Source organism: Nannobrachium achirus, assembly GCF_963921795.1.
Source record: "Nannobrachium achirus genome assembly, chromosome: 1".
Taxonomy (NCBI): Eukaryota; Metazoa; Chordata; class Actinopteri; order Myctophiformes; family Myctophidae; genus Nannobrachium; species Nannobrachium achirus.
The window spans coordinates 81,809,673-81,822,842 of record NC_137810.1 but is presented as its reverse complement, the minus strand read 5'-3'; the positions used below and the strand labels follow the sequence as shown (position 1 = coordinate 81,822,842).

The following is a 13,170-nucleotide window of genomic DNA, read 5'->3' as shown; positions in this document are numbered from 1 at the left end:
AAGGGTATAGAAAACCGGCGTAATGGGAAAATCCACCTTCATAAATTCATGTTCAGCTTTGGTGATGATCTCTTGTTCTAATAAGTTATTCAGACCATCGTGGATAAATTTCTTGGTGTCTGCAATAGGGTTATTCTCCAATTTCTTATAGAATTTTTTATTTGCCAGTTGTCTCAATATTTCCCCCTCATAGTCATCCCTCTTAAGAATCATGGCACCCCCCTTATCGGCACTCTGGATAACTAATGTTTTATCCTTTTTTAAGTTATTTAGTTCCTCCAGTTCCTCTTTTGTCATGTTGTCAGCCAATTTGTATTCTTTTCTCTTACTGCAGATGGCAGCGACATCCCTTTCTACCAACTGGCAGTAGGTGTCTAGAGAAGAGTTTCTGAATTTATGAGGTATAAATTTAGATTTACCTCTCAACCAATCCACAACATCATCATATTAGAACTGGGAGTGGGGCGAAATCAGGAGAGAAAGACAAACACAAGTGTGTGCTGTAACGTAACACCATCCCCACCCTGTGTGTGTGTGTGTGTGTGTGTGTGTGTGTGTGTGTGTGTGTGTGTGTGTGTGTGTGTGTGTGTGTGTGTGTGTGTATCCAAGGCGCTTTACAAAGATTGTGCGTTACATTCACCCATTCACACACTGACACACATTCATTACATTCACCCATTCTCACACACACACACACACACACACACACACACACACACACACACACACACACACACACACACACACACACACACACACACACACACCTAAACGTCCTCAAGTGCTCTTGGCATGGTGCCAGACTGCACCCATCTCTCTGTGAGTCAAACCAGTCCAACAGCAACAGACCAGAGACAAACACACAGAAAGACAGGACTAAACACAACACAGCTTTTCCTCCTCTCTAAGGCCTCCCATACATGACATGGATTCTAGTATAAAAACATTTTACTGCAAAAGTGGTGAAATTGATATAAAGTTATAAGCTAAACCCAAACTAAAAATAAGCCTTGGAGGCTGATCACTGATCACTGATCACAGATCACTGGCAGAAGAGTGAGAAAATCCTAGTCCACTCACATCTACAGTTTATACAAATGACATCCTGTAAGATGAGGGATGTCCTTTAAGCCTTGGTTCTCTAACCTTTACATGCCAAGGACCCCTAAATGTATGTTTGGCCGAGGACCCCCATCTGAAAATGATTTTGAACAGGGACCCCCAGAAGAGAGCATTTGTGTTAAACAATTTTCACAATTATTCTAAATATTCTAAATATTTTCGATATTTTTTTCAAATATCTTCAAACACCTACAAGCTGTGGTGAGCTTGTAGATCTGCTATTTTTGGATAGCCAACATAACAATGGATAACGTGGTTCAATTGATTGTGATGCTATGTTAAAGTGGGCATGACACGGCCAAAACAGCTAATTATGGCTATCAAATTAGCCAATTTTTTTAATGATGTCATGTACCCCTATGTTAAATTACCCAATCAAATTAATTTATTGTAGTTACTGTACTGAAAGTAGTACTTTCTGTACAGTAACGGCAATACATTAATTTGATTGGGTTAATATGGGGGGAGGGGCGGAGACTCGCGGAGTCGAGTATCCATATCATCATCTTTTGAAACTGCCCCAAAAAAAGCTGTCCGAGGTGTGTTTGCGACTTTCTAAACCAACTTTAAAACTATCAGTTCTATGGATAAAAAATTGATATAATCTGCTATAGAATCCCCCCTAACCGCGTACAGGGTACAAGTCTTCTAACAAAAAGGTGTCAGAGATTAGAACGAGGGTCCTCCGCAGCACAGACCACTTTTTAGCAGCCATCTCTGCAAAAAAGTGCTCCAGTCCAGCGCTTCACCGGAGCTGCCGACCACTTTTTAGCAGCCATCTCTGCTAAAAAGTGCTCCAGTCTTCACCGGAGCTCCGGAGGACTGAAGTCTGTGGTAGCCTGTGTGTGTGTGTGTGTGTGTGTGTGTGCGCGTGCGTGCGTGTGTGTGTGTATGTACAGTGCACACACACAATAGCTCTTGAAAATAGTTGTGCGGTGCGGCGCTACCAGCTAACAACAACACATCAACGTTGTGCGCGGCACCGCACGACGGACGAAGTATACATTCACTAATAACTGATACGGCCCGCCTCCTTTTCAGACCGTTTGAAGAAAGACCACGTGACCTACTGTATCATAATGTTAAACTTCGGCCGGTGTCCCGCCCCCTTTAACTACTTTTCCTGGGGACCCTCCCAAGGACCCCTGGGGGTCCCCAGACCTCACTTTGAGAACCAATGGCTTAGAACATTAGAGCCACAATAATTGTAACTTATTGTATAATTCACAAATAGCAGATGTACAAGCTCACAGCACATCACAAGCTTGTACATGTGCTATTTTTTAAGTAATTTCAAGAACAAAAACATGCACAAACAGGCAAACTAAATATAATGTTTTTTTTTAGTTTTTTTTTGCTACATGATGCTGCACTGAGATGCCACCCTGTGGTCACATTGGGTAACTACACTTCAGTGATAACAACAATAATCAGTCAATGATGAAAGTCATGCAAACACCAACACACTGACTGAACTGAGACGGTTGGTTCTGGAGAATGAATAAATGGAAACACATGGACCTGTAAGGGTCCATTTAGAACCCACTGGAACCCTGGGGGTCCCTGGACCCCAGTTTGAGAAACACCGTACTGAGCTCATTTCCTATGTTCCCCAGGTTCTATGTTCCCTATTTACCCCCGCAAAAAAAGGTTCTATGTTCCCCAGGTTCTATGTTCCCCACTTACCCCCACCTACTGAATGAAAAATACACATACCCCTGGGTACTTTGAAAACCACTGGCCTTGCGTATAGTTCATAGAGAAAAGAATGAAAACAAACGTGCCTCGATCTTGTAAGTTCAAGAGAGTAATTTATTAGATCAAGGTTTGGGTCAAGAGACCTTCCCCTTTCTTATGTTGTGTTAATAGGATATTATTTTGACCACTCTGAGTATAATAGTTGTTATGTTATGTTCCTGTGGTCTGGTAGGACACCTACAGGTTGACAAAGGTACTGCAGTAAAACAGGCTGATGTTAAATCAGAACATTGGAACATTAATCTTCTTTTACATGTTTGGACGATATACAGTATTATAATACAGTATGACGTTGTATGACATCATGTATTGATCATTGTGTTTATGGCAGAAGAATAGCACAGAGTTTCCTGATGACAGTACAATATAATATCTTAGTATTCTGTAATATTGCATACTTTTGAATTACAGTAAATTATGGCAGGATTGAAAAAGCTGGTAAGATGAGTCTGGTGTCTTATTGGCGCTCAAACTGTTTCATGTCAAGGACATTTTTAATATATTTACACTGGAACCATTTAATAAAATATTAATAGTATTGTTGATAGAGCATCAAATAATGTTCTATTATTAACATCATAATGCATTTATTAATCACAGACTGAGCTAAAGATTTAATTAAAGTTTACATCTATTAAGACAGAGTACGATTAGGATGTTTACAAAGCATTTTATTTTATGAAAATAGAAAAAGTTCATATCAATCAGGCACAGTCAGATACATATAAAAAGCCATAAGTGTTTAAAATAGGTTGTTCTTACATAAATAATTAGTTCTTGGTCTTCAGCAGCCAAGAACTCTTTGGTCCAAACGAGAAACATCCACAACTACTGAACACTTCTAGGAGTGACTCCATCATTACATTTTAGTTGCTGATTCATTATCATACAAACAATGATATTGTTTAGTATTTGGCTTTGAACGTTGGAACAATAGAATAGAAATTACATTTCTGTCGTTGACCTTTTAGACTTTGTTACCAAACATTGCACTAGAAGAAAGATATGATGACTTAAATACACAAATTAATGACAATGACAATGTCCGTTAACAATAATCTTAATACATCATTTGTAGGGCAATATTACGTTTTTAATACTTTAAATATGCTTTTATAGTGCAAATAGTTTATAGTGCAAGTGAGCTTGTGACCTTGTAGACTTTTAGAAACCAATTTTGACCAAAACCAATTTTAAACAAAACCAATGTTGTTTTTCAACAGATTAATTCATACAGATGAAGGGAAAGGATTCTGAGGAATATGTAAAATAATTGTGATTATCTTATAGTGATCAGTGTCTTTAAGAGATAACCTCGCGTCACCAGGCTTTCTGGGGAAAGCCTGGTATTCGTTTACTAAAAAGGTCGGTTGATCCGGTCTAGACCGGATGATATCCTACGTTATTTTGTAGTAAAAACGGACTACATTTTGGCCGGAACTACCAAACCGGAATCAGTTTTAACCCAAAACTAAATTACTTGTGCATGCGCTAACTACTTGCGCTTGCGATGACAGGGTTAAAACTGATTCCAGTAGGCAGGCTTTGTAATACATTAATCTCAATTAATCACATTTTAATCACACAATGATATTTGACATACCTGGAAACAGTGCGATTGTTTTTATATATAACTATATATACCTTCGACTTTCGACTTTCTCTGGTGGGAGTTGACTTGTGACTTGTCGACTTTTTCGTTATGCCCTAGTGTGGACAAGACAAATCTTGGCTCTGAGAGGTTAAATCTCATAATGGTGGTCCGTGGCTCAAATGCAGAACAATGAATGGACCTTGTGTGAGGGGGAGATAGCGATGCCTTGCCTGATGTGATGTGTGTGCGGGGGGTGTTTAATAAAACGTGAGAATGACACAACTGTCCTTTTTTATGATCCCATTCATTTTATTACAGTTTTTAGAGGTGTTTCTGCAGGCTTTGTATAACATAGTTGCTCAACGTATGTACATCAGTACAGGTGGCTTAAAATTCTCTGAAACAAGAGTTTCAAGGTAATAGTCGGGGACCCACATGGCCAAAAGCTCAAAGAAAAGAGGGGTACCTGTGATTTTCTGCCGTACTTTTTATTTCTGTTTTATCTATTAGTTTGGTCATTAAGGTCCACAGAATGAGAGGCCTGCTCTGCCGGAAAGTTCGCGAAAAAAAGTTAGAGGCATTTTTGTGTAACAAACAAAGCCTTCATTTTTTGACCCTGTGATATGAACTAGGTTTCCTTTCTTAAAGTGCTCATTAAGTTGTGTAAAATGTCAATAAATCATTCCCAGATACACAGAACACATGTGTGAACAACACCAAGTCAAGAAATAATCTCCCAAAGCCTTTCCAAATGATTTATAGCCATTTTATGTACAAAAATGTACCCGTTTCTTGCATTTTTCCCAATAATTTTATCTTTACTTCAATTGTAATCAACTTTGCCATGGCTTATGACATCAGGCAATGTTTCATCCTTTTCAGCAATCTTTATAGTTATTCCACACAAAATATTATTAAAATCAACCCTAAATTAAAGGAACTGTGGTGATTTTATAACCCTTATGCTCCGAATTCATATAGCCTTTTTCTGGCAGAAAACAAAACCTTTAAGCTGGTTGCACACTGCTGCGTTTTTCGTTGCGAAATGCGTTTTTCAGGGCAAGGAGAGAGAGAGAGATAGAGAGAGCAAGGGACCGAGTGGTGCGCGAAACGGGCGGCAGTGTGCAAACGTGACTGACATAACGTAAGGTTGATTTTTTTATTCACGCGCTCCGAAAATCACTCCGATATTCGGCCCGAAAAACGCAGCAGTGTGCAACCACCTTTACCCCCTCAAAAAACAAAACAAACATGTAACACAACAAATTCAAGTATTGTTTTATCATAAACAGCTGTTATCTTATACAGTATATGAATTGATAAAACAGGAAATTAAACATTTAGCTGAATAAAATCTAATATCACGAAAATGAAAATAACTAACGATTAACTCATTCACTGTCACTGTCCTCAAGTATGAGTTCAACTTGTGAACAATTGTTGTATGAGTTCAACTCGTGAACATTTGTTGGGGTCCCCAGTGCAGAGACATGCAATTACACACTTGGCCCCGGCTCTTGCACATGAGCATCCTCTGGTACACTTGCTCTTCTTATTTGGTGTGTTTATATTCTGCAGGTTTGGCATCCTTCAGCATCATGGTTGCCACTAGCTTACCACTGACAAGCTCTCTCCCAAAGTTGGTTGCAACAGGGTAAGTTGGCTGAGACGTGTGCTCGTTTACATACAGCCAACTGATGCAGGGCTCTGTAAAGGTGTAATTGGAAGGCATCTTCAGTAGGTGGAAGACAACGCATGTCTCCTTTGATGTTGCCAAAAAGATGAGCTCGCAGTGCATCCAGATTACCACTGAAATCACTCCTCTCATACAGTGAAACCATGTATCGTCTAGCCACCGTCACAACATCTTCTGTAACTTCCAGACTTTCCCCAGAGTCTCCATATCGGCACAGAGGCAGAAGGACTTTTGGGTGCTCAACAGCAGTTTTGTAGGCACGCCTTTTTCCTCTTCTGTAAAGATAGCTCACTGTGTCACATCCAGTCAGTATGTAGCTGCTGAGGAGTATGCATGAAAGATCTAAAGCTTCAACATCATACTTCACTGCCAGGGCATCCACAATTGCATGAGCAGGTAGGTAAGTGTCCATCTTCTTTACCCATAACTCATGTAGGCCATCCATGTGTGTGATGTAGTATATGCACATCATGATCACATCTGTGTCAGTAGCCACAACAACTACAGCCCGTTCGTGGTGCAGATGTTGTACTGCGAGCACTGCGAGCTCATCTTTTTGGCAACATCAAAGGAGACATACGTTGTCTTCCACCTACTGAAGATGCCTTCCAATTACACCTTTACAGAGCCCTGCATCAGTTGGCTGTATGTAAACGAGCACACGTCTCAGCCAACTTACCCTGTTGCAACCAACTTTGGGAGAGAGCTTGTCAGTGGTAAGCTAGTGGCAACCATGATGCTGAAGGATGCCACACCTGCAGAATATAAACGCACCAAATACTGCCACTGCAAGAAGAGCAAGTGTACCAGAGGATGCTCATGTGCAAGAGCCGGGGCCAAGTGTGTAATTGCATGTCTCTGCACTGGGGACCCCAACAAATGTTCACGAGTTGAACTCATACTTGAGGACAGTGACAGTGAATGAGTTAATCGTTAGTTATTTTCATTTTCGTGATATTAGATATCATAATCTTGATTTTATTCAGCTAAATGTTTAATTTCCTGTTTTATCAATTCATATACTGTATAAGATAACAGCTGTTTATGATAAAAAAAAATACTTGAATTTGTTGTGTTACATGTTTGTTTTGTTTTTTGAGGGGGTACAGGTTTTTTTCTGCCAAAAAAAAGGCTAAATGAATTCGGAGCATAAGGGTAATAAAATCACCACAGTTCCTTTAATTTAGGGTTGATTTTAATAATATTTTGTGTGGAATAACTATAAAGATTGCTGAAAAGGATGAAACATTGCCTGATGTCATAAGCCATGGCAAAGTTGATTACAATTGAAGTAAAGATAGAATTATTGGGAAAAATGCAAGAAACGGGTACATTTTTGTACATAAAATGGCTATAAATCATTTGGAAAGGCTTTGGGAGATTATTTCTTGACTTGGTGTTGTTCACACATGTGTTCTGTGTATCTGGGAATGATTTATTGACATTCTACACAACTTAAAGAGCACTTTAAGAAAGGAAACCTAGTTCATATCACAGGGTCAAAAAATGAAGGCTTTATTACACAAAAATGCCTCTAACTTTTTTTCGCGAACTTTCCGGCAGAGCAGGCCTCTTTTCTGTTTGGATGTATGAAATTAGTGTTTTGCCACTCAGTAGGCGTGTTCCCACATAACTTCCAGCAACAGTGATGTCACGCGCATACCCTCTATTTCTGCGCAATGCGATCTTGGAAACTTGTGGATATATATTTTCTTTTGTTTTAATAACGTTGAATACGTTCATAATGTTCTTGTTTTGGTCCATTTCATGTTTCTATGTGTCTTTGTTTTCCTCCTGTGTACTGAGGTTTTACCACCCAGGTCACACTGACTTCGTGACAGCTGATTCAGATCTGTTGATGAGCAAGGGTGGTTTAAGGATCTCTGTTAATTAGAGCTGAGGTAGAGGCAGTTCACAGTACTGAACAGAGCACTCTGAGGCCACACACACACTCTCAAAACAGCAATAAAACATCAGCAGTGCTCTCTCTGCTGATCTTTTTTATTGCTGTTTTGAGAATCAAGAGAGATATATGATGATTAAGAGTCAAATGAAGATCAAGGAAGAGTTGAGGTTACAGAAGATTTCAAGATGTATTTTCCCAGAGTTGATGTGGCCAATGAGTTCTCATGGCGTTTGATGCATTGGATGGCATGGTGCTAATACATGCCTGTACAACATAAAGAACACCTTGTGTGCATACATATCAACTGGAGGGAAGACATCAAAGTTGAAACACAAACAAGCATCAAAAACTTGTCTAACAAGCACTGAATAATAGGATCTGACAGTGTTACACAAAGGTAAAATGAAATTTAAAGAACAAAAACTGTACATAAGAACAGTACTGGTAATAATGGTATTAAGTTGACTAATATTAGTGACTATCTAAAAGCTCACAACATGTTGCGATGTGTTGTGAGCTTATACAGTAGATTTGCTGTTGTCCAAAAAGTCTCGACCCAAAGGTGGAATAGTTTTTATTTATTGCGACCGAAGGTTGCATATACTCTGAAGAACCGTGTCACTTGAGTGTCCTTCCTTCCTTCCGTATCCTCGTGACCGTCCGTATCCTCTGTGATGTCAGTGTGATGTCAGCGAGTTGTGACATCACTTCCTGTACAGGGCGGCTACACAAAATGTGGATAACACTATATATGGAGATAGTCCAGTCCATCATGTCATATGGGACTACCGTCATAGAAAGTAGCCATTGTTAGGCCGGAGTCATTGGCTGTCTAAACATGGAGATGTGGATAACACTATATATGGAGATAGTCTAGTCCAATATGTCATATGGGACTACCGTCATAGACAGTAGCCATTGTTAATCCGGAGTCAATGGCTGACTGTCTGTACAGGAAGTGATGTCACATGACATACTTTTTATGCCCATATATGAGTCCTAACATGGAGGTGTGGATAACACTATATATGGAGATAGTCTAGTCCAATATGTCATATGGAACTACCGTCATAGACAGTAGCTATTGTTAGGTCGGAGTCAATGGCTGTCTGTCTGACTGTCTGTACAGGAAGTGATGTCACATGACATACTTTTTATGCCCATATATGAGTCCTTCTGTACCACATCTCCATGTTTAGGCAAACTCCACACAGAAAGGCCCTATCGCCAACCCAACCTAGGGTGTGAGCGATAGGGCCTTTCTGTGTGGAGTTTGCATGTTCTCCCCGTGTCTCCTAGGGTTGATACCCTCACAAAAACATGAACAAACTCCCCCCAGAATGGCAACAACTAGAATCGTCAGAGAAACGCTGTGGTTGGCCAGATGGTCAAGAATTGGCGCGAGGTCATTTGGACCTATACATGGAGAAATGGAGCAAACCTGTTTGGCCTAAACATGGAGATGTGGTACAGAATGACTCATATATGGGCATAAAAAGTATGTCATGTGACATCACTTCCTGTACAGACAGTCAGACAGACAGACAGCCATTGACTCCGGCCTAACAATGGCTACTGTCTATGACGGTAGTCCCATATGACATGATGGACTGGACTATCTTTATATATAGTGTTCTCCACATCTCCATGTTTAGGCCCTATCGCTCACACCCTAGGTGGGGTTGGCGATAGGGCCTTTCTGTGTGGAGTTTGCATGTTCTCCCCGTGTCTCCTAGGGTTGATACCCTCACAAAAACATGAACAAACTCCCCCCAGAATGATAACAACTAGAATCGTCAGAGAAACGCTGTGGTTGGCCAGATAGTCAAGAATTGGCGCGACCTCGCCCTTTAGGGCGAGGTCGCATGTCACCCTGAGGTCGCATTCCACCCTCAGGTGTCTTACTAGTTTTTAGGTTTTGTAAACAATGTGTCAGCTTGGGAGCTTGTGGTTGGCTGTTTTCTTTATTTAACATTTAACATGTTTAAATTCTAAATACCATAAATAGGCACACAAGATAGTTAAAAGAGCATGGACAATGCTGTTAGTGCGGAGCCTTAAGGGGAGAAAATGCAAATTTCATGCAAATCAGTCTAAAAGTGCCAAATTTTGCACAGATGAGGCCCAGCTCTTGCTCTAATGATTTAGCTAGGGTGCCCGAGTTTGCAACCTTCGTGGTCGCCACAGCGGCCAAATCAAATTGGGCTCCCATCGACTTTCTATACAGAAGGAACATACACAGAAAAAAAAACTGCTTTAAGTAGGATGTGAGGGGTCTATCTAGGGGTTTGTCATTATTCTGAATCCATTGCAAAAGAAAAACATTCCTTGGGCTAAAAATGGTCCCACAAAATGCCCACAAAACTGTGAAAAGTGATGACTCATCACTAAACCATTGTTTTGTCAGGCCATTTTTAGCCCAAGGAATCCATGTTAACTCCAGTGTGATATAGACCAGGGGTTTTCAAAGTGGGTGACGGGGCACCCCGGGGTGCCTCGAGATAATTTGATAAGATTTGGAATTCATCAATATCACTACATCAATATCACTTAACACTTATGTTGCTATGATTTTTTCTCTTCAATGTCTCGCGTTGCCATGGTTACCATAGACTTCCATGTAATTGTGCAAGTGTGTAAAAAGTGCACGCCCATGCCTAGATGATGCACCACGTGTGTAGATGCTGTTCACAGCTTTCAAACAAAAAAATCCGCTTGGAAATCCGTTCAGGCATTCATGATTTATCAGCCATTATGTTTTCTTCAGATGTAAACAAACATGGCTGCCATGTTTGAAAGAATGGGTTGGTATGGGGGTTAAACATGCAATTTCGCGATCGCGATCATGCCTAATACATTTCTGGAGGTCCCAAAAAAATTTTTGAAAAAAAAATTTTTGAAAAAAAAAAAAAAAAATTTTTTTTTTCAAAAACGGCCCAAACTCGGGAAACTCGGGGTTGGCACAGCACTAGTACCAATACAAACTCGGGAAACTCGGGGTTGGCACCATATGTGTTAATACTGTATGCTTAGTAAAACAGACCAGATTTGCACTGTACTTGAGATGAGTTCTTTTTTCATCTATGACAACTCTCTTCACCAACTAGCAGATCTACAAGGTCACAACGCGGTTCCCCCCAGAATAGGCATGCTGGGGTTCAAGTGGTTAAACGTCAAGTATAAAGTTATTTTCAGTCAGTTCTAATGGAAACGGATATTTCTCCAATAGGATGTAACATTCTAAACATTAACAGTGTAACTCAGGGGTGCCATGGATGAAAAAGTTATTTACAGGGGTGCCAGTTTGAAAACCCCTGATATAGACTACCATGTCAGCCAGGCTAGTGCACGCACATTTCCATTGTCCACTCACGAGCTTAATCTCACAGACACTGAGTGGTCCTTCTGGTATGTGTGGACATGACAAAAAAAGTATAGTAGCCTACTGATCACACTCACAGCTCCTTGTTACACCATTGTGCGGGGAATACACACGTAACTGTAATGGGGCTTTTAAGCCGTGACATCATTTCGTAGTCAGACCTCCAAGCAGATTTATTATCAATATCTGTCCCTCGCTATTTCAACAGATCCGTGACAAAAATAACGACTAAAGTACAGTATAATTCTATCACTTTCCTTTCAACAACAAAGAGAAGAAAAAATAGTAAATAGTAAAAAGATTCACGGGCGCTGGGGCCTTTTGGCCCCAAAAGTTCTCCTCTGCCTACAAAATGATGTCAGACTTAACAGCCCCATAAAATAAAACCCAAAACCGGATAAAACCACGAGGTTGCAACACCCTATACATATTGCTGAAATAGGCTACACAATATTCATCTCTTCAGTACAAAAGGACTCAACATTAGTGGGTTCAACCCATTCAAAGGACGGACACATATTGAAACTACAAATATTGTTCCTCCGAAACAATAGTGGTCTCGTTTCACGCCAAAAAATAATGTCCATAAAAGTACAAACTGTCAAGATCGCAGGCACTGCTCTCTTTGAGCGTTACTGACGTAAAATGGTAATCAAACTACAATGCAGACAAGCAGTGTTATACATGAACTGAACAATTAAATGCAAATCTAAATGTGTATTAATGTACAGTATGCATGAGTGGATTAGGCTATATGGTGTGTCATCATCATCACCTTTATTTATAATCGAAGTACAGTTGAGGGCAAGCCCTCATTTTCAATGTATGTGCAGGGTGCATGGATGGAAAGTAAAGGCAAAGCTAACAAAAAGGGCACATTGAATCGCGTATCTCCCCAAAGTTTTGAGGAGATACCGACCTATAAATAATGAAGATAACATGCGTGTGCTCGCCTTCAGCGAGCCCGCAATTAACCCTATACCTTAAGAACAATTTGCACAGAGGAAAGGTTTTGCTTAAGTAAAAGTATCACTAGGCCTACTGCAATGAAGAAATGAAATATAATAAAAAGTCTGGTAATTAAAATGTGAAAAGGGCCGTTACTGTTCCTTGTACAGTTATAGACATCAGCCCGTACACATTGGCACAATTGGATATTTAAAAAAAAAAAAAAAAGTTTAGGCCTAGGCCGACTAACACTTTTTGGGCCTACTTGTAGTGAAATAAAAGTACAATATTTTCCTCACAGAATAGAAATACATTTTCTTAATTAAAATAATAATAAAATAAAATAAACAACATGTAATGTTTGATACTGATCACAACATAAGCTCTTATTGTGAAGTTTGAGATACACGTTATGAGACACTTTATTGTGACAAGCACTAGACCGGAAGTTAGTTGATCCCCGGTACTCCTAGAGGACGTTGAATAAACAAGAGCTCCCGCGTTAAGCTGAAAGTTATATCTTGTACCTGTGTCTATTATTATATAGTTGGCTATAGTACACGTTGTATATAGACCATCACAACACAACACACAGTTATGGATGCAGTGCCGGACTGCATTCCAGTACTGGTTGAGGGTTCTTGTCCCTCGGCGGTAGGCCTACTGGCGTCGGAGCATCTGAAGCCTGTTGGAGAAAATAATTAGTTAATTAACATCATTAATACATGAACGGGTGAACACATTTTGGTGTGCACAATAAGTGC

At 40.0% G+C, this 13,170-nt stretch overlaps 1 protein-coding gene across 1 annotated transcript in view; it reads right to left on the bottom strand.

Moving 5' to 3' along the window:
- The window catches only part of LOC308290153 (protein NLRC3-like), a gene marked incomplete at both ends in the record, with an annotated part of 56,385 nt that overhangs the window by 40,842 nt on the left and 2,373 nt on the right, over window positions 1-13,170 (bottom strand). The gene's annotated exons all lie outside the window — the stretch shown is intronic.